Source organism: Xenopus tropicalis, chromosome 1 (assembly GCF_000004195.4).
Source record: "Xenopus tropicalis strain Nigerian chromosome 1, UCB_Xtro_10.0, whole genome shotgun sequence".
NCBI lineage: Eukaryota > Metazoa > Chordata > Amphibia > Anura > Pipidae > Xenopus > Xenopus tropicalis.
The window spans coordinates 27813507-27840033 of record NC_030677.2 but is presented as its reverse complement, the minus strand read 5'-3'; the positions used below and the strand labels follow the sequence as shown (position 1 = coordinate 27840033).

The following is a 26527-nucleotide window of genomic DNA, read 5'->3' as shown; positions in this document are numbered from 1 at the left end:
ACCTGCCTAACTACTAGTTGATCCAGAGGAAGGCAAAAAACCCCATCTGAAGCCTCTCTAATTTGCCACAGAGGGGAAAAAATTCCTTCCTGACTCCAAGATGGCAATCGGACCAGTCCCTGGATCAACTAGTACTAAGAGCTATCTCCCATAACCCTGTATTCCCTCACTTGCTAAGAATCCATCCAGCCCCTTCTTAAAGTTATATAATGTATCAGCCAGCACGACTGCTTCGGGGAGGGAATTCCAGAACCTCACAGCTCTCACTGTAAAAAATCCTTTCCGAATATTTAAATGGAACCTCCCTTCTTCTAAACGGAGTGGGTGCCCTCGTGTCCGTTGGAAGGACCTACTGGTAAATAAAACATTATAGAGGTTATTATATGATCCCTTTATATATTTATACATAGTTATCATGTCACCTCTTAAGCGCCTCTTCTCCAGTGTAAACAGACCCAACTTGGCCAGTCTTTCTTCATAACTGAAACTTTCCATACCCTTTACCAGCTTAGTTGCCCTTCTCTGGACTCTCTCTAACTCAGTAATGTCCCATTTGAGCACTGGAGACCAAAACTGAACAGCATATTCTAGATGGGGCCTTACCAGCGCTCTGTAAAGGGGAAGAATAACCCCCTCCTCCCGTGAATCTATACCCCTTTTAATACAGCTCAAAACCTTGTTTGCCCTTGCAGCTGCTGCCTGGCATTGCTTGCTACAGCCAAGTTTATTATCTACAAGGACTCCCAGGTCCTTCTGCATTATGGATTTGCCTAGTGCAGTCCCATTAAGGTTATACGGGGCTTGCATATTTTTACATCCCAGGTGCATGACCCTACATTTATCCACATTAAATCTCATCTGCCACTTAGCTGCCCAGATTGCCAGTTGATCAAGATCCTGCTGCAGGGATGTCACATCCTGGCTAGAATTGACTGGTCTGCAGAGTTTTGTGTCATCTGCAAACACTGATACATTACTTATAATACCCTCCCCTAAGTCATTTATGAACAAATTAAACAAAAGTGGACCCAGTACAGAACCCTGAGGGACCCCACTGAGAACCTTACTCCAAGTAGAGAATGTGCCATTAACAACCACCCTATGTACCCGATCCTGTAGCCAGTTTTCTATCCATGTGCAAACGACTTCACTAAGACCAATAGACCTTAGCTTAGAAAGCAGTCGTTTGTGGGGAACGGTATCAAATGCTTTGGCAAAATCCAAATAGATTATATCTACTGCATCCCCACTGTCCAGCTTCTTACTTACCTCATCATAAAAAGCAATTAAATTGGTCTGACATGACCTGTCCTTCATAAAGCCATGCTGATTACTGCTCATAATGCCATTCTCCACTACATAATTTTGAATGTGATCCCTTAACAAGCCTTCAAATAACTTGCCCACCACGGATGTCAAACTTACAGGCCTATAATTGCCAGGCTGAGATCTTACTCCCTTTTTAAATATGGGAATGACATTCGCCTTCTTCCAATCCCTAGGTACCATACCTGATGAAAGAGAGTCTGAGAATATCAGAAACAAGGGCCACTGCAATTCTGCCCCTAGCTCTCTCAGTACCCGAGGGTGTATTCCATCTGGCCCCGGTGCCTTGTTTACATTTATCGTGTGTAACCCTTTAAGCACCATATCCTGTGCCAACCACTGTGTAGTTGGAGCTGAGGCAACAGTGCAGCTATTGGGTGAGACTTGGCCCACTGACTCCTCTACTGTATACACAGAAGAAAAGAACTGGTTAAGCACATCTGCCTTTTCTGTATCCGCTGTAACCATATTGTTATTATAACTCAATGGGGCCACACCCTCAACCTGCATCTTTTTACTATTAATATACTTAAAAACTTTTTGGGGTTAGTCTTGGCCTCGGCCGCGATGCGCTCCTCATTTTCTATCTTTGCCTTCCGGATTGCTGTTTTACAACACTTGTTATAGTGTTTATAATCACTAAACGCAGCTACTGTCCCCTCTGACTTATATTTCTTAAAAGCTTTCCTTTTTTTCCCTATTAACTTCTTTACCTCAGAGTTAAACCACATAGGGTGATTCTTAACACTTCTACTTTTTCTTATTAATGGAATAAATTGAGAACAGTAATGATTTAATATCATTTTAAATGACAACCATTTCTGCTCTGTGTTTTTATCAGAAAACATAATGCCCCAATCTATGCCCTGAAGCGCTGCCCTTAAGGAACTAAAATTTGCCTTCCTAAAATTCATTGTCTTTGTTGCCCCCATGTAAATTTGTTTCCTGCACCAAACATTAAATGAAATAACATTATGGTCACTATTACCCAGGGGTTCAACCACTTGCACATTTGCTATACGTTCTGGGTCATTAGAGATCACTAGATCTAGTATAGCATGGTTCCTGGTTGGCTCCTCAACAACTTGTGACATAAAGTTGTCATGCAGCAAGTTTATAAACTTGTTCCCATTTACTGTCCTGGCAGTACTACGGCTCCAGTCAATATCAGGGTAATTAAAATCCCCCATTATTATCACTTGCCCCAAACTATCAGCCTTTTCTATTTGCAACAGGAGCTGGGCCTCCTCCTCTTCGCTTACATTAGGGGGTCTATAGCATACCCCTACAATTAGTTTGGTAGATTCCTTACTATCTGTGTTTTATATGTAAGCCCCCAGTCTTTGTATTATTTGTTATTTATATAGTGCCAAACACATTTATGTAGTGCTTTACATTGATTATACATCATTTGCATCAGTCCCTGCTGAGCAGAACTTAATATCCTTATAGCATTTGCACACTAAGGCCAATTTTATCATTTGCCTGTATATTTTTTTTTAGTGTTTATGGGGAGACCGAGGACTTGGAGGAAACCTACGCAGTATCTGCTACAGGTAGAACGTTGTCCATGCTTTATATTTAAAAGGGTGTTTGGATTATCAGTGGTATATGAACAAATTTTTCCTGTAGGGACAAGACAAGAAAGAAGTTCTGTTAGACCAGAGACCTTCCGTCTTTTTTGTTTCTGGCCAAAATGTGGTAACGGCCCCCTTTGTTATTAAAGAGGTTACAGATATATGAAAACATGGTTGTGATAGCCACTCTCTTATAGTCCAGTCATATCCAAGATGATTAATAGGCATTTACTCTCAAACTTCACTCAGAGTGAGGACACTAGGAGCTTCTACATAATTATATGTTGCCAAGAAAGCATGGGAAATAATTGAAATCAGTAAATCAAAATAAGACACAAGGTAACCAGACCCTGTGTCAACACTATTTAATATAATGTGTCTTAGTGTCTGTCTGGAAAGCAAGCTTTAAAAGTATGTTACATACAGTAGATCATTTCCAGTTTGACAGACTTTTCTGATGATGTGTTTGCAAAAGGCAGTCAAAATGTCCAGCTTCACCGGAAGACCAAGACGTCTATTACAATCAGTAGAGATAATATCCAGTGCTGATTTGTATTGCTTTTATAAGACAAGTCCAGATGGCCTATTCCTGTTGGGCCTATTCCTCTTGAACCAAACCTAATCAATTTACAGTTTATGTATTTCCTCAATTTGTTCATTACATTTATGTTCCCAGCGGACACAAATAAATGAAAGCAAAGCTCAGATTTAAAGATTTGGCTTTTGCCATACATGGATCATAGCTAATGACTTGGAAACTTGACAGCTGTAACAGATGCACTGTCTCGTCCGGGGTCTCGATTCTGAAATCATCAATATTTGACTACAGTAGAAAGTAGAGTTTCAGCTACAGTATAAACAGCTCAGTAATGTCTCTTTATCGCCTTTCTAATGTTTTTTCTTAACACTAGGTGCCTCCGTAAGCCCAATAGTAAGCCCAATAGTAAGCCCAATAGTAAGCCCAATCCCCACCTGCCCTCCCCATCACTCTCCTGCTGCCCTTCCTCGATTCCGACAGAAGGTGGATGTGGGGGGGCGGTGCTGACAGTGGGGGAGCAGGTGGGTGGTGGGGTAGCAGCCCCAGTGGGCCTAACACTCCCCAGTCCGACCCTGCTTTACAGCAGGCCATACCCCATTGCTTTGTGTAGCTCATGGGCTGACAACTCTCAGCCCTGAAGGGTAAATGGCTAAGTGGGGCTCTTTATAAAACAACGTTTTCTCATTTATACCAATAAAAACCATATAATGATATCTAAAATCCAGTCTGCCTGTATCTCAGCAAGAATAATTGCTTGGTATCATGTTATGAAATATTTTGTTTATTAAATGGAAATGGATTACAGCCAAGGCTCATAAAGCAAGAGAGAAACTCCCATAAGAGATCTAATAAAATAATGGCACGTATTCATAAATATTCCAAGAATGCCTTATGCCAGTTTTTCTTTTTTTATAAACTTCCTTTAATTGAATTTTCATGTAACAGGGGGGTTTGGGGGGAACAGAAAGAAAAGGGGAATTACAGTACATGTCATTTGACAAACAGGGCTATGCACCTATGTGCCTAGAGCACCAGCTTTTGGGGGGCAGCCTTTGGGTGCCTATATATAAGATTTTTCTTTTTTTATAAAAAATGTAAAAATCCCCCCAGTCTCTGCTGCAGAATTCCTAAGGATATCTGACAACTAAGCCTGTGGGTGAGGGGTTTGCACTGTGGCACGTGACGTTACTCCGACGGAAGTGGTGTCATGCACATGATGTCACTTCCTGAACGTAGGGGGCACATTTAGGTTCTAGGTGCCTATGGTGGCACTAGACCTAAACTACAACCCTGCCAGAAGTTTTGTATCTTCCATTAACAAGGGTTAACAACAAGTCATTACTGTTTCACAGTTAACAGTTAAGGTAGGTAACTTTGTGAAATGCATAGCATTTTAAACAATCAGTAGGTTTATGTCTTTAAGTGGAGTATTTCTAACCAAGGTCTCCATATGACCCAATACTGTGATATTTTATGACAAAGTAAGCAAATTATTTGTTTAAGTTTCCTCAACTGTTTGCACCTGGTAAACAAAGTAGGGGATGTAACAGATTTCCATGTTTTAGGAATTAAGGCTTTTGCCGCCTGTAATAAGTGTAGAGCTAATCTATTAGTTATCAAAGGGTTTGTATTGTGTCAAAGTAGAATAGGAGTAGCAGTAAGTCCATGTGGGAGATATTCATGTCTGGCAGTTTACTACCGTATTTTTCGGACCATAAGACGCACCGGACCATAAGACGCACCAATTTTTTGGGAAGGGAAATGAAGAAAAAAAGATTCTGAAACAAAGTGTCCTAAAATATTTTATGTGCATTAAAACCCAACCTGTACCAGCAGCACCCAACATATTGCCCCCCACCTGTACCAGCAGCACCCAACATATTGCCCCCCACCTGTACCAGCAGCACTCAACATATTGCCCCCCACCTGTACCAGCAGCACCCAACATATTTCACCCACCTGTACCAGCAGCACCCAACATATTGCCCCCCACCTGTACCAGCAGCACACAACATATTGCCCCCCACCTGTACCAGCAGCACCCAACATATTGCCCCCCACCTGTACCAGCAGCACCCAACATATTGCCCCCCACCTGTACCAGCAGCACCCAACATATTTCACCCACCTGTACCAGCAGCACCCAACATATTTCACCCAACATATTGCCCCCATCTGTACCAGCATATAGCCTACCGATATACTTTAAAAAAATGTTTTTACTTGCCCATGTGGTCTCCGCAGGGCCCTCCTCTATTTACCGGCGCTTAGCTCTGGCGCATGCACAATGACGCGCATGCGTATGGGCATGCGCGTCATTGTGCATGCGCACAGCGCCATAGCTAAGTGCCGGCAAATAGAGGAGGGCCCTGCGGAGACCACATGGGCAAGTAAAAACATTTTTTTAAAGTATATCGGTAGGCTATATTCGGACCATAAGACGCAGGGACTTTTTCCCCCCACTTCTGGGGGAAAAAAAGTGCGTATTATGGTCCGAAAAATACAGTAATGAAAGTGCATATTTTAACCCAGTGAGGTCTTATTACAGGTACGTAGTACCATCTAGTGGTGAGTTAGAACCACAAGGACTGTGGTGTCACATATTCTATCAGCAGCAAGCACTCTTATAGCCTCTACCTGGAAATCTAATAATACTCCAAGCTTTGTTTCATAAGGACTGGAACTCTTGGCTAGTATTTGTCCAAAACAATAATCCACTTACTGTATACTCTAGCCTTGTATTACCTTTATACCTGCTTCAGTATGTATAAACCAGTATTCTACTTACTACCAACAACAGCCATTGCAAGACCTTTACTGTTAATATGTACATTATCTTTAATTCTATTTTTCTCCATTCTTTCCTTCCTGTTATTGAGGATATTATATATGGATGGATTAGCAGTTGTTATTGTCCTATATTGTTTAATACAAATAAAAACTATGGAACATAGAAATCCTACATTTTTCATCATGTTGTTTTCATCCTTCCAGCTGAAACCTTCCCACGAACACTATTGAGACATACACCCAGAATCACATCTCACACGTACAAACACATTTATCAACCTTCAATTTCACATACACAAAACAGTGTAAGAAGAAATCCAGAATGCTGACCAGACATTTCCCAAGTGAGTACATGGGTGGCCACTAATGACCTGGTTCAGTAACAGAACATAAATATAGGAAATTATTTTTCTTATCTTGTTTGGCTACTTTAGATTTCACCTTGTAAAAATAAGCCATGCTGTTTTCATGCCAAAACATCTATTGTGTATATATTTTAGAATGTATCTGTGTATTTATTTATTTGGCAAAACAAATGTACAGAGCATGATACATAGAAAAAAAGCACTTAATTCAGGCAAGAATATTGTTTACTTTCACTGTTAGTACCACTGGACTTATGAGATTCAGTCCTCTAATGCAATGGGACTGTAGGTAGTTCTGCCACTAACCCATAGTGGGGTTTAAATGTTTCCCTATAGAAGTATGACTAAATGCCCAACCATTGACTGAAAGCACTAAAAAGGCCAATATTCACCATGGTTACTTAGCCTTGATCGGTAAACTGTATACACTTACAGAGATTACGATAACTGATAATACCTATGTATGGGGAAATTGCAATCATTTCTTTGTGTCATGGTTATCGTCATAATGAACTCCATAGACTAAAGAGCGAAATTTATAAATGACTGTTAGCTAACACTTTGCCAATTTAGAGCAATCTTTTTATAGTTTGGATTGATTTGTTTAAGCAATGTAAAAGATTTGAAAAATATAGTTACTCCTTCCACCTTTGAACTTGCACTGGGGAGCTGAGTTCTAACACCTCATTGAAGTATTTGGTCAAGACAACAGAACACATTAGAGGCGTAACTTTGGGGACCCAGGCCCCCCTTAATTTTCTATTCCAGACCCCCACTCCCTCCACCTAGAATTGTGACCCATGATTTCTCATCTGTCTGTAGTTACACAACTGAAACATATTCTGATGAGTTCAGCCATTCATACAGTAAATGTGTCAATTTGTTTAGAGCACTTTCCTGATAGTTTATAAATCCGACAGAATTCTAACTGCTGGGAAACCTTCAGGATTCTCCAGTTTGAAGTTTTTTTTAGTTACGGCCCATTGTGTATTTGGCAATACCCTACTATTTATGGCTGCGATATCATGAAGCCACAACCCAATCTTTGTACAAATATTTGACCGCACATCAGCTTAACTTTGCCTAATTGAAAAGGAATTTATATTTTTGAGCGTTTTCTTTATTCTTTTCGGCTCTCGGGGCGATACAGATTTCCTGAGAGTCCCCGTTGCCAATTTTTTACGCTTTCCTCATGTGTGACTTGAGCAGTGTCACTTGCGCAAAGCAGCAGCTGCCCAGCGTAGCACAGAGAGGCCTCTTTAATTTAATTCCAGATGGCGAAATTGAAAGTTGACATTATTTCTAGAGATTACACCAGTAACATCAAAGGATATTCGGGAAACCAGCTCCATCGGCCCCTCGGCTGCTTCCAAAGTCCTGCAGTGTAAATTGTGTAATAAGATGCAGAGTAACATTATCTCTATAGGGCTCTTACATCAAAGTACCACTACAAACAATAATGGAACAGTGGTGTTTGGGGGAAATGGAAAAAGTCTGAAACTCTCTTATGATTAATAAAGAACAGAATCTTCACTGGAGTATTTTGGATACTGCCCATTTCATTACAAATGCTACCATAGCTTCTGTATTTATTTAATTTAGTAGAACTTTTCTACCAGAATCCATTGCCCAAAACAAATGTACATGATGAATTAAATAATAATTATATACTACATTTTTATTGTAAGAAATTATTTTGTGTTATTAAGATGAGTTTAAAGGCAAAATTGGGATAACAGAGATAGATGATAGATAGATAGATGATAGATAGATAGATGATTGATAGATAGATAGATAGATAGATGATTGATAGATTGATAGATAGATAGTAATCAATCAACATTAAATAAGGCCTAACACACAGATTAAAAAAATACTATAGGGTTTATTTACTAACTGTATTGTAATTTCGAGTGGATTTTTTTTTTAACTACAATGCAACTTTTTTCCGATTATTCCAGTACAGTGCCGGGCAAAACTTTATGTGCTCCCAAGGCAGGAGCAAGATGTTCACACCCCACATTCGTCACACAGGAGCGAAGGGAGAAGCAGAGGCTATAGACAAGACAGAAGGGCCAGAACTCAGGGTTGGAAGGCAGAAAAGGTGCATTCCAGGGATCCTAGGCACATGCTTTGTCTCCTATTTCTGGCCCTGTTCTTGCACAGATCCAATTTTTGAGACCTGGACCCAACTCGGACTCATGACCTAGACCAGTGATCCCCAACCAGTGGCTCAGGGGCAACATGTTGCTCCCCAACCCCTTGGGTGTTGCTCTCAGTGCCCCCAAACCAGGGAGTTATTTTTGAATTTCTGATTTGGGGACAAGTTTTGGTTGAATAAAAACAAGATTTCCTACCAAATAAAGCCCCTGTAAGCTGATAGTGTGCATAGAGGCTGCCTAATAGCCAATCTTAGCCCTTATTTGGCTCCTCCATTAACTTTTATGGTGATTGTGTTGCTTGGTGATTGTGGACCTCTGACTTAGGCCCTCAACCCACATTTTTAATAGCTTTAACCTGCTGCCCAACCTGACCTTATCAGCAACCCAATCTTGGACCCACTGACCCAACTTAAACAGGAAGACAGTCCCCAGATGGAGATGCACCTGATGCAATTGTGCCCGTGTCAAGATTCACACAGTTGCACTTTGGAGCTGATGAACAGAATGTCACACTTAACTGAGGGGAAATTTGTAGCTCTGCAACTGCACTGAGAAACCATATCAAAATATAGAAGTATATCACCATTAACTGTTACACATAGATCCATCAGCGATCTGCAAATAAGAGAGAGAAACACAATGTTCTGGAGTGAGGGACTATGTAAAGGAGAAAGACAATCCCAGTAGTATAAATAGGGGTCTGTATCCTGTAGTATTTATCCTTGCGTGCAGGTCAGTACTGGAATGATTGATAATTCTAAACCATCACTATTTTGCAATTAATATCGTTATTGGTTCTATAAAAAAAACCAAGGGGGCTTGAGAAAAGGCATAATAAAGGCAAACTAGTACTTGGGGATAGCATCCCAATTGGAAATCAACGAGAAATGTATTTTTTGGTTGAAATGATGGCGACTCTTTACATTTGATCCTGGGATTGACTGAGGAGCTTTAGCCATGCAAGTGTCAGTGTCCTTTATATGTAGGTTGCCATCTGGCAGGTATGTTACTAGCTTGGGTGGGAAACATAATGCTTGATGTTAATGATAGGGAAGAGAGATAAACAATATATAAAGTTGGTATTATATCCCAGAAACAGTGGCAACCCTATCTGAAAAAGATTTAAAGACATGCAATGCAGTCACATGTCCTCAGCCTGCCTTCAGCCTGCATCCTCCCAATCCCACAATTCCCTGCACACATAATGCCAATAAAGAAAGGAACATCACAGTGCAATGCATTGTGGGTTAAGTAGTTCCTGCATGCTGTGGAGAAGTTGTTACAATAGTAACATCAATGTTTTAGTCCCTCCTCCCCTGCCAGGGTTTCAAATGATGCAGAAAGAGAAGAACTGTTTAGCAGCTGGATATCAGCATATTAAAATGGTATTCATAAATTATGAAGGAACAGGTTACAGTAATAGATATATTAGGGGTTTCTGGGTAGTGTGGGGCTCTTTAACAAATTTTGGCTCTAAAGCCAAGTTACTATTTAAACAGCATTAGCAGTGGCTGTAGAATTACATGCTTGCTGGTACAACAGTGATATTAGGTCTTTCCCTTCCCTTTAATATCTGCTGCCCCAATCCTTCCTGCCTACACCTGCACAGAGGGACCCCAGCAGGGGCAGTTACCCCTAATTTGGACCTCCTAAGGATAACTCTGATGACATCTCTGAACTTAAATGTAGGTCTCTGTACAAATACAAATGATTTTTGAATCATCTCTATTCAGACGTTTTGTGGACTGGGCAAGAAATAAACATTTCCATACAAATTCCATGACATTGTTTACAGTTTCCATTAGCATTCTATAGACAACGCCAGTCCTGAACAATATGCAAACATCTGTGCTAAATGATTATGCTGAAATACCACCAAGCTCGGTGGAATTAGCTGTTCTACGTAGGTGTAGAATCCTCCGCGCTGTATGGCGCAGCACATTCGCATCTGAAACTAATAAATAATTGTATATTTTTATTCTGGTATCCAACCAGTTTTTTTTTCTATAAAGAAAAAGCTGCAATATGTTCCCCCAGCTGCATAGAATGAGTTATAGTAAAGGCAGATGTGTCAAGAACCCCCCCCTCTCTGTCTGCACCACTAGAGACGCCTAACGCAGCTTCACTCGGACAAATCACTGACTTCATTTTCCTAAGGAAAGCAGTGACACCAGTTTCATCACTGATATAACAAAGAGAGAGTTATAAAATATTTGTAATGTTTCCATTTAATTAGCCTGACTGAGACAAAGGCAACGTTTTTGGGGTGTTTGGAATGACATTACACAGTGTTAGGGTGGGCCAAGCAGAATGCCCTTAGGTTTTGGTGGTGCCAAGGCCAAAACAGCCACAGTCCCTTCCCAGAGGCTATTATCCCCCCACAGCTACTATAGGCACCATCTCTCCCTACTATACCTGCTATCCCACAGCCACAGTCCCTTCCCAGAGGCTATTATCCCCCCACTGCTACTATAGGCACCACCTCTCCCTACTATACCTGCTATCCCACAGCCCCAGTCCCTTCCCAGAGGCTATTATCCCCCCACAGCTACTATAGGCACCATCTCTCCCTACTATACCTGCTATCCCACAGCCACAGTCCCTTCCCAGAGGCTATTATCCCCCCACTGCTACTATAGGCACCATCTCTCCCTACTATACCTGCTATCCCACAGCCCCAGTCCCTTCCCAGAGGCTATTATCCCACTGCTACTATAGGCACCATCTCTCCCTACTATACCTGCTATCCCACAGCCACAGTCCCTTCCCAGAGGCTATTATCCCCCCACAGCTACTATAGGCACCATCTCTCCCTACTATACCTGCTATCCCACAGCCACAGTCCCTTCCCAGAGGCTATTATCCCCCCACTGCTACTATAGGCACCATCTCTCCCTACTATACCTGCTATCCCACAGCCCCAGTCCCTTCCCAGAGGCTATTATCCCACTGCTACTATAGGCACCATCTCTCCCTACTATACCTGCTATCCCACAGCCACAGTCCCTTCCCAGAGGCTATTATCCCCCCACTGCTACTATAGGCACCATCTCTCCCTACTATACCTGCTATCCCACAGCCCCAGTCCCTTCCCAGAGGCTATTATCCCACTGCTTCTATAGGCACCATCTCTCCCTACTATACCTGCTATCCCACAGCCCCAGTCCCTTCCCAGAGGCTATTATCCCCCCACTGCTACTATAGGCACCATCTCTCCCTACTATACCTGCTATCCCACAGCCACAGTCCCTTCCCAGAGGCTATTATCCCCCCACTGCTACTATAGGCACCATCTCTCCCTACTATACCTGCTATCCCACAGCCACACCCCCTTCTCAGAGGCTATTATCCCCCACTGCTACTATAGGCACCATCTCTCCCTACTATACCTGCTATCCCACAGCCCCAGTCCCATCCCAGAGGCTATTATCCCCCCACTGCTACTATAGGCACCATCTCTCCTTACTATACCTGCTATCCCACAGCCCCAGTCCCTTCCCAGAGGCTATTATCCCCCCACTGCTACTATAGGCACCATCTCTCCCTACTATACCTGCTATCCCTCAGCCCCAGTCCCTTCCCAGAGGCTATTATCCCCCCACTGCTACTATAGGCACCATCTCTCCCTACTATACCTGCTATCCCACAGCCCCAGTCCCTTCTCAGAGGCTATTATCCCCCCACTGATACTATAGGCACCATCTCTCCCTACTATACCTGCTATCCCACAGCCCCAGTCCCTTCCCAGAGGCTATTATCCCCCACTGCTACTATAGGCACCATCTCTCCCTACTATACCTGCTATCCCACAGCCCCAGTCCCTTCCCAGAGGCTATTATCCCACTGCTACTATAGGCACCATCTCTCCCTACTATACCTGCTATCCCACAGCCCCAGTCCCTTCCCAGAGGCTATTATCCCCCCACTGCTACTATAGGCACCATCTCTCCCTACTATACCTGCTATCCCACAGCCCCAGTCCCTTCTCAGAGGCTATTATCTCCCACTGCTACTATAGGCACTATCTCTCCCTACTATACCTGCTATCCCACAGCCACAGTCCCTTCCCAGAGGCTATAATCTGTGCTTACAGTGGTAAATTACCCCTTTTATCAAAGTAGACTTGAGCCAAGAATGTGTGAAAACCTCTGATATATGTAGAGAGTATATGTATGTAGTTAAAAGCAGTCTGAGCAAATTCAGATAAGAGAGAGTAGAAGCCTCAATAATGTCCTCAATGTATGTATATACAGGAAATTAGAAAGACAAAGATATATAGAGAAAGATAGATAGATGATAGATAGATAGATAATTCTTTTAAAAAATCTGAAACATTATAACGTGCTTATGGTGGTATGGCCAAATGTTATCCCAGGGGTTTGAACCCAAGAAGTTTTTTTATTGGGTGTGGGAGAGGGGGGAAGAGAGATGGAAGCAGACATTTTTATGTTTTTATGCTGCTTCAAACAGGGACTTGGGAACAATTTCATGCCCTCGGTGCAAAAGTGTTAGGGCAGGTCTAATTGTGTCATAACTCCTAGTGGTGCGACTTTAGTAATCTATTCTCAGTATGATGCCTGGGTGCTTCCTTTTGGGTTAAATGATCCTGCATGCTGGGCAATACACAAAGAGGTTGTGCCAAATTCTTTGTTGTCATTACATGGTAATTCAGTTTACACTGCCACATTTGTAATGGCAAATAAAAAAAACAGAAGAGAAACTGTTATATTTCACATGGTTGTTTCCCCTCTCCATAGCATTCCTAGAAATCTCACATTAATAGCGGAGTGCTTACATGTGAACATAGCACTTCTGGCTTTGTGGTGTTTTGGATAGGAGACAAGGATTCTGTGCCAAAAATATGCTACATTATTCCACTTGCTGGATTAGGTGAAGCCTCACAGCGATGAAACCTTCAGCCTGTAGCTATCATTCTAGGTCTTCATTAGTAATATTGTGCTTATATGTAATGATTCCCACATGTCACACAAGCACGGCTCTGTATATGGTTATTTTTGCTTTATCAATAGATAGACAGGCAGTCAGACACTGGTATAGATTGTAAGCCACTAGGTCAGATTGTAAGCTCTACGGGGCAGGGACCTCCTTCCTACTGTGTCTCATACCACATGGCACTTATATATATATATACATATATGTATTTATTGTATTTATTTATTATATCACTTGTCCTCCCTGTGTGTAATTTTGTATTCTGTAAGACTGTACAGCGCTGCGTACCCTTGTGGCGCTTTATAAATAAAGTTATACATACATACATATAGTCTATGTATATAAAAAGTAACAGCCTGATAAACCAATCAGAAATGAATGTTTAAGTGACATGTTGTGTGCTTGGGTTTATGTCACATTTTGACTCCTATCCAGAAATGAATGCATACGCCATGTACATGTAACTAAACTGCTAACTAAACTGACAGCTGAGTCCTCCAGGCTATCAGAGCTCTCTTTAGAGGCAGTCAGTTTTAGGGCTTTGCAGAGATGCAGCAGAATGGACAGGTAAAGCAAAGAGACTCCATAGCACCCTACAGGTGCATCAGTTGTATGATAAGGGAGTGCAGTAGTGACATTCTGTATTGGGGAGCATTTATTATTTTCCAAATCAAAAGTGCCATGGGGCAGATCGTAAGAAAAGGGTCCTGTTGAGTCCTACATCCTCTACCACTTGCTAGAGTTTATCAAGCACCTGTGAATGCAGGCAGCACCTTATTTGGGGGGGGGGGGGGCACAGGCTCCAAAATGTCATAGCACCCTTCAGGTTACTCTACTTTGATATAATGGGGGGAATTTATTATCCCCCCAATCAAAAGTGCCATAGGGCAGGTGGTAAGGACAGGGCCTTGTTGCAGGCAACCCCTTATTTTTTGGGGGACCACATGTCCCCAAGATGGAGTATACAGACCTGTGGCAATGCTGCACTAGAGGAAGAGGTACCCTGCTACCTATAGCCCCATATTAAAGAGGATAATGTCTTCTCTTTGGTGGCCCCATATATTTTGGGAAAAGGGGTGCCAATGTACAGGTGATAGTCAGGTATGGCCCAAGCAGTATGTCTGTGTGTTATACATTAGGAGAAAATACAGTAGCTAGGGTTGAGAAAAATGGAATCCTGAGCTTCACAGAGTATTGGGGAGAGAGCCCCAATGTGGCATTGTGAGAGTGGTCATTACATGTTCCGCATCCAAGTAAGTGGAGTGGGTCATCAATGCTGAGGAATTGGAGCAGCTCTTGTTAACAGTAGCTGTGCGTAACTGTACAGAGTGAAACATACTGTAATTATTGCCTGTGGTTGGTGATATAATAGATATTTTAAAAGCCGATTAATCTCAAGTACAGAAACAACATGAATATCCAATTACAATCCTGGCTAGGGCTAATATGGACCTTAGAACATTGTTTTTTGCCTTCTCCTTAGCCACAGTTATGACTGTTGCACTGCTATTTAGATATAATATCTGAGACAAGCAGCTTGGGTACTGGACCCCAGAACAGGCATGGCTTAGGGTAACCCCATAGATATAATAGCACCCAAGTTTTTGGGTTTATACATTAAAACAAACAGGGGGTTGTTGGCTGTTATGCCAATAGATAAGAGCTTTCCGTTACTCATCATTAAAAGATGAAAAGAGTGGAAAGACATTGAAAATGTAATATTTTGTATCACAAAACAAAACCAAATAGTGGCCAGTTTCTCCCCTGGACAGTAATGAGATCCATTTGTGTTCACTTTCCTATGACGATATCCAACCATTTCTTGACCTGTCTTACAATGCTGACTATTTTTGTTCCATAACAGGGAAATAACCTTTGATCTAATAAGATAAAGTGTCACTAGGAGATTAATGTATCCACATATCAATGATCTTCTGGGAAATCCTGGTTGTTTTAAGTCCAGAAATTAGCTTTAACAGATAGCTAAATAATGATGTCATTGTAATAAATGGAAGATATCATTCTCAGACCCCTGTCATACAACTGGAAGTCAGTTAAGATGATAAGCAGAGCCAAACAGCTGCAACAGGAACTGTGTAGACAGATATGAAAATGGCAATGTGATAAAAGATAAGAAACAGATAATTAATCTAGAGATTAAGAGAGAGATTTAAAACTAATTGGACAGCTAGTTGGCTGTTATGGCCTAAATCTAAACCATTACACCACATAGGCAATCGTCTCCACATCATAGATTAGGGATGACTTTTTCAGCACGATTTGGCCAAATCCATGCTTCTGGCCAAAATGAATCCAAAGCCTTAAAATCACATGACTTTTTACACATAAACACAGAATTTTTTATTTTTTTTTAGCGCATGGTTGCCTTAAGCACTTCAGATACAGTTCGGTATTCGGCAAAATCTTTTACAAAGGATTTGGGGTTCACCTGGCTCCTAAAATAGTGGATTGGGTGCATCCCTAATACCATTAGGATGTGATAAATGGGGGACAAGCAATGACAATCTTGACAACTGCATCTTGACATACCTATGTGGCGCAACTTAGTGCTAAAGGAACTCCTCTCACTTGGAAGGGCCAACCCATTACTGGTTGGCTCACAGGTAGATACGACATAAATTTTAATCTACTCTGGTGGATGGGGTGGTTGGCAGGTCCTTGATGTCATTGGGTCATACTAAGCTTAATTGCTGGTGTTCTGGTGACACATAGTGCCCACCAATCACTGAGGTCCCTCTGGGAAAAGACATAATAAACATCACAAGTTTCAAAATACCCAAGAAGACCTTGTATATTTAAAAATAAATATAAATTTATCCTTTTCAGCTCGGGTCCCTTTGAGGCATGCAAGTACAGAACTATGGCCATTACTGGCCTTTTGGACAAACCAAGTGACTTTTTCAGAATATGGGGGTGCAAGGGGTGCTTTGTTCATTGGTCATCATTCCACTAAGCCCTCTCCTTGATAAACAAGTGAACCCTACCTGGTTGTTATATATGTTATGTGCAAATGAACATTATTGTGTGTAACCATTTGACAGTACTCTGTATGCACGGATATGCCTATTCTTATGGGATTTTAGCATTGTTCAAATTAATAAAACTTAAATAGCGACTAGACGTCTTTAGGTTGTATTAAACTGGCCTTAGTCAAACTAGTGACAGAGCCTACCTGTTAGTGACCCTCATCATTATTTGACATAAAACTTACTGGTGTAATGATGATTCCATCACGTTATGCCTTTCCCTATGAATGCAACTGTCAGTACAACCCGTGTAAATTAAAATTCTCCTCAATTTCTGAACTGACAGTAACACCTCTTCTTTCTTCTTTGCTTCCTGTCCTCTCAACCCAATTTCTAACATGTCATTTACTTATAATACCTTATCCATTTCCAACATTTAGTTCACCTGCCCCTCTCTTTCCACTGGGTCATTCACTTCCAACTTCAAACATCCACTCAATGTCTAATCCTTCCAGCTACTGATTTGCTAAAGGCTGGTTCAACCATGGACTGAGATCAGCACCTTATCTCAGGCAACCTGGTTACAGTGATAAATAATCATTCACAAAAGACAGACAAACCATAGGAGAATCAGTAGGGGGAACCATGGGGCAGTTAGACTTTGCCATGTCAGCTAACAGAATGGTCTTCTTTTCCCCCTATCCCAAGTAGCTTGCGGTTTTATATTTCTAAGTGTATAAATGACACAACTGGGCCTGAATTCAGCCATACATTCTACTGAAAGCTATGTCAGCCAGGTCAAAGGAATATGTTATTTTAATTGATAACAGAGCATCAGAGCTTGTCTCTGTTCTCATTACTTACATGAAATCCAGCTTACTTGCTGAAAATGCAAACACCCTTTGGCATTTGGCACTATGCTTCTGCTAATAGCATTCCAAATGTATGTTCTTGTCCTGAACTTTCTCCATATTTTACATTTAAAATATCCTCATCCATCTTGGGTACATGAGATCAAAGAAAAGCACAGAAAACCTGCAATCTAGGGCGAAGGCCATTGACTTGACTCACTCACATGTGTTATGGATAGGCTGAGAAGTACTGAAATATTCACCTGGCCATTGAAGTCCTTTGTCTCCTGTGTCCAATAGACCTTGACAGAAATGCCATTTGCACAAGTATATACTATATTATATTAATGCCAAGGAATTAATAGCTTTTTTGGAATCTAAACTGAATTAACCTGGTTCCCAAAGGAGCTCGGGTGACTAAGTGCTCTATCCCAGCAGCAGATTCTCCTGACTCACACTAACGGTCACGTGATTAAAACAGAGAAGGAACTTGGAGGCCAGAAGTGCAAGTACTTTCCAATTCCCTGTTGCCCACAGCCCAGAAATCCATGATACTGTCCTGTAGGCCGATCTGAGACAGCTGTAGCCACATGGAGTTGGTGGAGGGGATGGTAGCATCTTGGATCAAGACCTTCTAACTACATCACTGAAAACTGGGAAAAGCCCCAGTTTAAAAGCAAGTCATTTATTTTTGAAGTATGCTTAAAATCAGAGCATTTCCTTGGTTACCGTAAAAAATAATCTTTCACTTGAGCTGAGCACCGAAAAGGGAAATATCAAGTTCCCCACAAAGGCCTAGCTCCATCTCTAGTTCAACCCAGCAGCTGTTGTTCATTGCACAAGCCTCATTATTTCATACGGATGTAATGCCCAGCGGCCTTGTCAGTTTAGATCTTATGTTTCATCGGCTATGCTTGTAGTTAATTTGTCATGAATTTTCTTGCTTTTTATGATATCATCTAGTGGAAATCACTAACAGATCCTTTGTCAAGCCCTACGAGAAACATTATTTTATTGCCCGTGAAATATTTACTAAACATATAAGATAATGGTAACTGTGGTGACAATGTCGGCTGTAACTGACAAGGAAAACTCAAAAACATGGAATAATTCATTTTTAACTGATATCTGCTACATCCTAGGCAGAGGTATCTACTCTAGAGCAATGATGCAAGGGCCTAAACCTTTTAGTACTGTAGATCTACGGCATCAGCAAAAAATGACTTAGATTAAAGGGTTACTTCAATCTTTGGGGTATATTTATCCAAGAGTGAAGTTAGAGCTCGGCACAGTCAGTAAAAATCTGCCACTCTCCATTCATTTCTATGGGATTTTTAAAAGAGTATTTATCAATGAGTGAAATTGAAAGCTTGATAAATATGCCATTAAAATGCCTTAGAATTGAATGGAGAGTGGTGGGGTTTCACTCTTTGATAAATATACCCCTATTGCTTATTACATTATTGCCTAACACTACAGAAACAATGACTGATGTCAAATGGGATGATCTGTCCGCAGCTTCCATTGGGCACAACTTGGTGCAATTAGGAATTGCTAAGGGAACCCTGGAAGTACCACCCGCTGAAGGTAGATATGAGCACAGGGCTTATGTGTGTTCCGGCTGTAATGATGGTATGAACTTGCTCATTCTGACTTCACTGGGGAATAGGGGTTGTTTGTCACGCATGGAGCAGGGTGCAAAGTGCAAAAAACATGAAAAAGCTTCCATGTTTTCCCTAATTTGCACCCTGCTCCATGGATGAGCACCTAGAGGTTTAGGTCCTTGCTCATTAGAGGACCTGAAACTTTTGTCTGAATGCAGCACTGCTGCATCGACAGTGTTGTTTTCCTGAAGGGCTGGAGGAGAAGTGCACTTAGGTGTCCCCTTTACCGGCTCCCAAATTACACATTATTCTAATTGGGGAACACATTGCCAAAGAAAGGGCTGCCAGGCCCCAGACACAACTGAAAAAGCACAAAGGGCTAAGCTGTTAACTCCAGATATTCCTTATAAAGAGCATCCAGCATAATTGTTCCCATAACATACATACAATGACAGCATCATTGAGCTTGTACAGAACCAGCTGCATTAGATTAGGAAATTGTATAAATATCTAAATACAAATGGTTTTACATTTACACAGTCAGTGATTCCTCCCCCCTTCCAGACAGTTTATTAAATACATGGACATGTAGGCTATTTTATCCCAAGTTAAGCTCCTGTGTGTTGTTCTACGCACTGAGCAAGCATAAAAAATATTGTAACGGTTTTGTTTAGTACTGCTTAGGTACTGGCTGTGTTCTGTGTCTACATGTAATCCACCCTCCTGCTGTATGGCTAAGTATACCCCCTGTGCCCGCTACAGGTGTAGGATTCCCAGTAGTAAAACTCCCATTAAAGTTACAAAACAATTTACTGACTGTCGGGAATTGTAGAGATAGTTCTAGTAAAGAACAGACTACGGATGAGAAATGGGCAGGATGATGATAATTCAATAGGAAATGGTGATACTGGACACAGAATCATAGGAAATGGTGATACTGGACACAGAATCATAGGAAATGGTGATACTGGACACAGAATCATAGGAAATGGTGATACTGGACACAGAATCATAGGAAATGGTGATACTGGACACAGAATCATAGGAAATGGTGATACTGGACACAGAATCATAGGAAATGGTGATACTGGACACAGAATCATAGGAAATGGTGATACTGGACACAGAATCATAGGAAATGGTGATACTGGACACAGAATCATAGGAAATGGTGATACTGGACACAGAATCATAGGAAATGGTGATACTGGACACAGAATCATAGGAAATGGTGATACTGGACACAGAATCATATGCGGAGCAGACGCCCCAATGGATTCTGAAACATTCTCCCTCTGGGATCCCGTACCTGCTTAATCGGAACAGTGTGTTCTGCATCTTTCCAAGCTGTTGGGTTGCACAGAAATAGCTATTCCTTTTCAAATGCAGATTAGGGAAATGACATCTGGGATTAATAATTTCTTTATACAATGAAATGATCCTTCATATTACCAGATTAAGGGGTGAATATATGCAGCATTATAAACGTAAAAACGTATTTTTTACATGTCCCGTATCCCAGTAGCCAACATAACCTCTATACCAGTGATCCCCAACCAGTGGCTCAGGAGTAACATGCTGCTCACCAACCCCTTGATGTTGCTCCCAGTGGCCTCAAAGTAGCTGCTCATTTTTACATTTCTGGCTTGGAGGCAAGTTTTGAAGGCACAGAGACACAGTTTTACTCCAAGCAGAGCCTCCTGCAGGCTTGTAGTCCACATGGGGCTACCAAATAGCCAATCACAGCCCTTATTTGGCATCCCCCAAAGAACTTTTTTAATGCTTGTGTGGCTCGCCAACATTTATCACATCTGAGTGTGGCTCACAAGTAAAAGGTTGGAGATCCTGCTCTATACTCATCATAATACTGGAACCACTGCATGTTCACTGCGAATTACTGTATGCAAGGGGGTATTTTTGTGCTGAAACACAATAGGGGATTTACCTAAACTGTTGCCTCAAAATAGGAAGCACAGAACTGCCGAGAATGTAATTTTATGATGGGCAGGCACCCGCCAGCAGGGCCAGGCCAAGCTGGAAGGGCACCCTAGGCTAGGTGCCCTGGATCCCACTCACTGCTTATCCTCTGTGATGACCAGAAAGGATGGAGAGTGGGGAGCTAACCAGGGGCCTGGACTTTCCCTTTCTCTCACCCAGAACCCAGACTAGGGGCAAGCACCCTAGCCATCTGCCTCTTCTCCCTACCCCTAGTTACACCAAAGAGGAAATAATACTCTATGAACCAAGATAAGAGTGAGGGAAAACACAGAGGGCCTGTGCAGTTCCGTTAGAATGAGAAGGGGGTGGTTATTCTGAAGCCAGATAGGAAAAGCTTAAGATATTCAAGCGGATCCAACATTTTTTAAGCTCCAGTGCACTTGGATTCATTCCAGACATTACTCCACAGACTTCAGTTTGCATATCAAAAAAGCTAAGGAAAAACATGCCTTGCAATACAATGGATAAATGATGCACCCGACTTCTATGGTTCAACAGTTGGATGTATTAAAGGAGAAATAAAGGTAAAAACTAAGTAAGCTTTATCACAAAGGTCTGCACTGACTTCTCTATCAAAAGATTTGTTGTGTCTGTAATTCATGTGCCACAGACACCCAGCTCTCTGTTCTCTCCTCTCTCTGCTGCCCCCTCCCGCAAGAATGCTAAGAACTCACTCCCCCCCTTAGGAATGTGGATCTGAGCCAATCAGCAGGAAGCTGACTCATAGTCTAACTAACTGAGCATGTTCACTTGGTCTGGGTGTCTGTGCAGGAGTGAGGCATTATGGGAACGTTCTTTACACAGCTCAGCATTTTTTCTTCCTGTTTGGCTTCTGATCATCTGAACGGGAGAAATATGGGGCACTATTGAGACAACTGAAGGTATGCCTGCAGCTTGAGATTAACTCTTTATTAGCCTTTTCTTCTCCTTTAAATGTATATAAAATGATATCACATAAAGCAGCCCATACATGAAAACACTGTTTCATATAAACAAAGCCTTGCTCGCTATGCTCACACACAAACCAAGGGCACACATACATGCTAGGCTGTATCCGCCAATGAAAAGAATAGAGCTGTTCCTTTAACTCACACACTCACTTCCTGTTATAGTTCGAACCTTCCATTTCCTGTCAGCTGATCAGTGTATGACACATAGAACAGCACAAAATGGTGGTCCAGGTAAAAAATATAAAAGCGCAATATTTACTGAAATGTATATGCCAATTGAATAAGATTCGTTGATATGTCACTTATTAGGATATACGTTGTCTGCTGATTTTTGTTAATAGTCAATAGTTCTCCTTTAAATCAAAGATAGTCTCGACTTATATTACGCTGAATGCCTAGGTGAGCATTTAGTGCTTAAACTCAAATGAAGTGGCTGCGTGGCCGAAATGAACAGAGCTGTACTACTTGAGGAACCAACATATGGGTTACCTCTGGATTCTGGCTCAGATATTACAGAGGCCAAGGGATCATGTTATTGAGAAGACGATCCTTCCATTTAAGGAAAAGACAGCAGTGCTTTTAAAAATAAAAAAACGAGAGTTCTCGAAATAACCGTTATCATAGTTAAGAAACCAAATTCAATTTTAGGGCTTCCCCATGCCAAACAACACTTGCAGCGCAGGCAGATCATTTATATGGAAATGTTTCTTAGAGATGTATTGCCTCCCAAATGAAAATGGGGTATTTCTTCCCTTTACATTCCTTATCTAAGGGCAAAATGAAGCATTAGTCCCTATGAACTGGTAGAACTATATAGATTTAGGTTATTGCAATCTAGTTGTCTAAAAAGTGAGACAACCATTTTGTTGTGGCACAAATGCACACCATTTACTTGGCACCTGAATGAATGGATACAGGATGATAAAGGTGAGAGGGTAATATAAAGAGACCGAACACTTTTAAAGTTATGTTTTATTGGAAAGAATAGGTGGTCACATTATATAACCTTCCGTAGGGTCACTGGATTACACCTATGTCCTGAGTCAGATATAAATATCATGATGATACTGGACCTCTGGTTTGATATTGTGGCACTATACCCTCCTTGTGCCCACAACATGCCCCCTCTATGGTAGTGATGCTTGAGATGTTTGTGTATGTAAATGTATAAAACATAAAAAAAACCAAGAACATGAAAATTTCGCAATGTTGTCTCAATAGTCTCAATTTTCTTGTAAAGCTTTGCTAAATAACCAGTTGGCGTATTGCCCATCGCATTCCACCCCTGTGATTGGGCAGGTAACTAGATTCCTCGTTATGTGCAGACTGACACCACTCCCCTTTACTACTGTGTGTCTGCAATGTAGATTTCACGGAATGGACCGGGCAATGCAAGAAGGTTAAACTTCCAAAAGTTTCAGCAGTGATGAAAGGGAAATATACCTATAATTGTATTTCCCTTCCGTTACACAGCTGTATATGATAGGCTGGCTTGCAGTGTCAATCAAACATTACTTTTCTACCTCTGTGTATTCAATTGTAAGAGTAGGAACTTCCATGGTTCTTATTAATTAAATGACCATTACATTAAATGACCAACTACATATCAAAGGAGCAATTTCATGACAATGTATAAGAAAACTATAACAGTATCATTAAATATACGGTAAATTCTACTAAAAGATAAATGATATTTTGCTAGCAGTGCTTGCTGCCAATAAGCACGGTGGTCCCTATAAAAGGGTCACCACCTCACCCCTTTAATACCTTTATTGAATCCACATCCTGCATGGCTAATTAGCAATTAATTTAGACGCATGCTGCAGACTGAACTGATTTATGATCAGCCATGCAGCACACATCTAAATTAATTGTCAATTAGCCATGTGGATGTGAAATCAATATGTGGCTGGTATTAAAAGGGTGAGGTGGGAACCTTATTCCTATAGCGGTACGATAATACTTATAGTGATGGGGCTATACATGCTACAAGTGGTTGTTACAGACTGACATATTGCAGCATGCATATATACAGAGATATTTATAACCCTATTTATGTCTGAACAATCTTAATGTTAGTGTTTATAGTTTGCTCACCTTTCCTGTAAAGTAGATTATCTTCCCCAAAGCTACTGATTACTCTGGGCAGCCCCTGGGTGCCTCCTATATCTGCATTAGGAATCGGAACCCAGTCAGCAAACCTTGGTGAAGTCAGCAAGGAACTAGTTAAAAGCCTTTACGCCTGAGAATGCTGGACAGGAATGCAAAATGCATTGTGTTCTCAGGAAAAAACAACAGTTTTGGTTTCTAAACCCACCAACACAGGTGTCTCAGCCTTATAGAAGTGATGGTAAAGATGACTGCAACCTGTATGTGTATGGGCCCCAAAGCAACGGATGGGGGGTTTCAGCCAAAAGTCCAATTAGAAGGAAGATTTGTGTGAATGTTTATTTTTTGTTATGGACACTCCTGAAACTATAGCCCAACTGTTGTTACATCGCCAACTGTATTCATCCCTTGTTCGGGTGCCTAGGGACTCATTACATTTTGTATAAACTGTATAAACTGCCTCTAGGGGAACACAGCCCATCTCACTGTGTGTGCCAGGCATGGAAATGTTTTCCTGTGTGTGTTTCTCTAACATACCGTGCACACAACATCCAGGGCTACAAAACATGACAACTCAGCTTGTGCAGTTATTCCTAATGAGCAGAACTAAGCCAGTAACAATACAATGTTCCTTTCTTAAAAAAATGTATTTTAATATACTGTTTAGGGCAGTGTAGATAGCCCCCCCCCCCCCCCACTGATACCCCAGTGTAAGGTACAAACATACATTTACCCTAAGCTTGCAATTCAGTCAATGCGTCCTGGAATCTCATATATTTCAGGGGATTCGCAGATAAGCCCTAGGTTTCTGTACGTATATTTAAAACTATATTCTATGTTTTTTCCTTTACATACCCACCATATATAAGAATTGAATAGTATATGTGTAGGGCAGGGATGCACAACCTGCACTCTTCTAGATGTGGCTGAATTGGAGTCTCAATACACAGTGTAAATATGATCTTACCTTATCTTGGGATTGTGTCATGAAATATCCCATTAAAGTTCCTGTCTCCAGACTGTCCCATAAGTTCCAATAGGTAAATGAACCCTTGAAAAAGGGAAAATCTAAAAACTCCTTAAATCCTGTGAATCATTGCAGCATATTTCCAGAAAGCCCTTGTCGTGTTCGGAGCAAATGTGGAGTGAAACATGCAGAGGATGGTGCTTCCCTTGTGCACAGATCCCCACTCCTTCTCCCTGACCGTTGCCAAGTTCCTCAGCCTGAAGCAACTGCAGCTCATTAGGACTCTCTGTCACTGAGGAGCCTGTGCTTATGGGCTTGAACCTGTCACAAAATCTCTTGCTTCTCTTCAACCGCAGCCCATTTATCTTGTTCCGCTCTCATACTTCATCTTCCAATCCCACATAACACTGTGCAGCAGGGATGGGCTGCAGCTTTGCACCTCATTTTACCAAGCTCAGAAAGGCTTATTGGCAGCTGGGAGAGATTCAAGGGGAGAGTCTGAACTGGATTTGTCCTCCTCAGCTAATACTGTATATTAAGGAACATAGCATGGGTTGCATCCCTTTTCCCCCACAAACATGGTCTTCTACATTCCTGGGACCATAGGAAAACAGAACCGGCACCCAGAAGTACTGGATAAAACCTTGCATACCTTTTTGCCAGGTGTTCTGCATACACACTTACAGATCCCTTTCACAAATAGGGACTTTGAATTGCAAATAATGATCTTGTTGAACTACAGCCATGTAGATGAATTGATGAATGGCTATATGATAGGCACACTTGATAAAGGGGCACATTAGAAAAAGGCCTGGGTTATCTGTAGGTTCAGCAAATGCCAGAGGGGCTGCTGTAAGATGCCATAGACAGTCACTATTTAGTGGGCTAGTGGGGGCTGTTGGGGCCTCTGTGTACTTGGAATGCCAGGGCCTATTTTGACTCCCAGTCCAGATCTGCGTCCCTCAAACGAAGTGTGCAGTTTGACTTGAGAATGTAAAGTACAGGAGTTTATCACCATTGTTCAGTTCTTCTGTGCACTGGCACTGTTTTGCTAAGGACTTGGTTGGTAGGTACCAATCCCACCTCAGCTCCCAGCACCAGATCAAGCAACAGAGAGAGACTACTGGGAAGTCTGTGGAACTTCTATATATTCCTGGGTTACAAGCAGTGTTGGACTGGGAACTCAGGGGCCCACCAGAAAAACTTAGACCATAGGCCCACTCTCCAAATTATTTTTCCTCCTTTCCTCACCCAACCTTTACATGCTAGCATCTATTCTTCCATCTATTTCTTCTCTTTGTTCCCATTCAGAAATAGGGAATGATAATGAAACAGGCCAAATGGTCAGGA

At 41.6% G+C, this 26527-nt stretch overlaps 1 protein-coding gene across 1 annotated transcript in view; it reads right to left on the bottom strand.

The window, feature by feature from the left end:
• The window catches only part of c1qtnf7 (C1q and TNF related 7), a 33778-nt gene extending 8150 nt beyond the window's left edge, over positions 1-25628 (bottom strand). Inside the window, exon 1 of the mRNA XM_018091002.2 lies at positions 25178-25628. The gene's annotated coding sequence lies outside the window, so the exon portion shown is untranslated. The remainder of the gene's footprint in view (positions 1-25177) is intronic.
• Between the last annotated feature and the right edge of the window lie 899 nt (positions 25629-26527).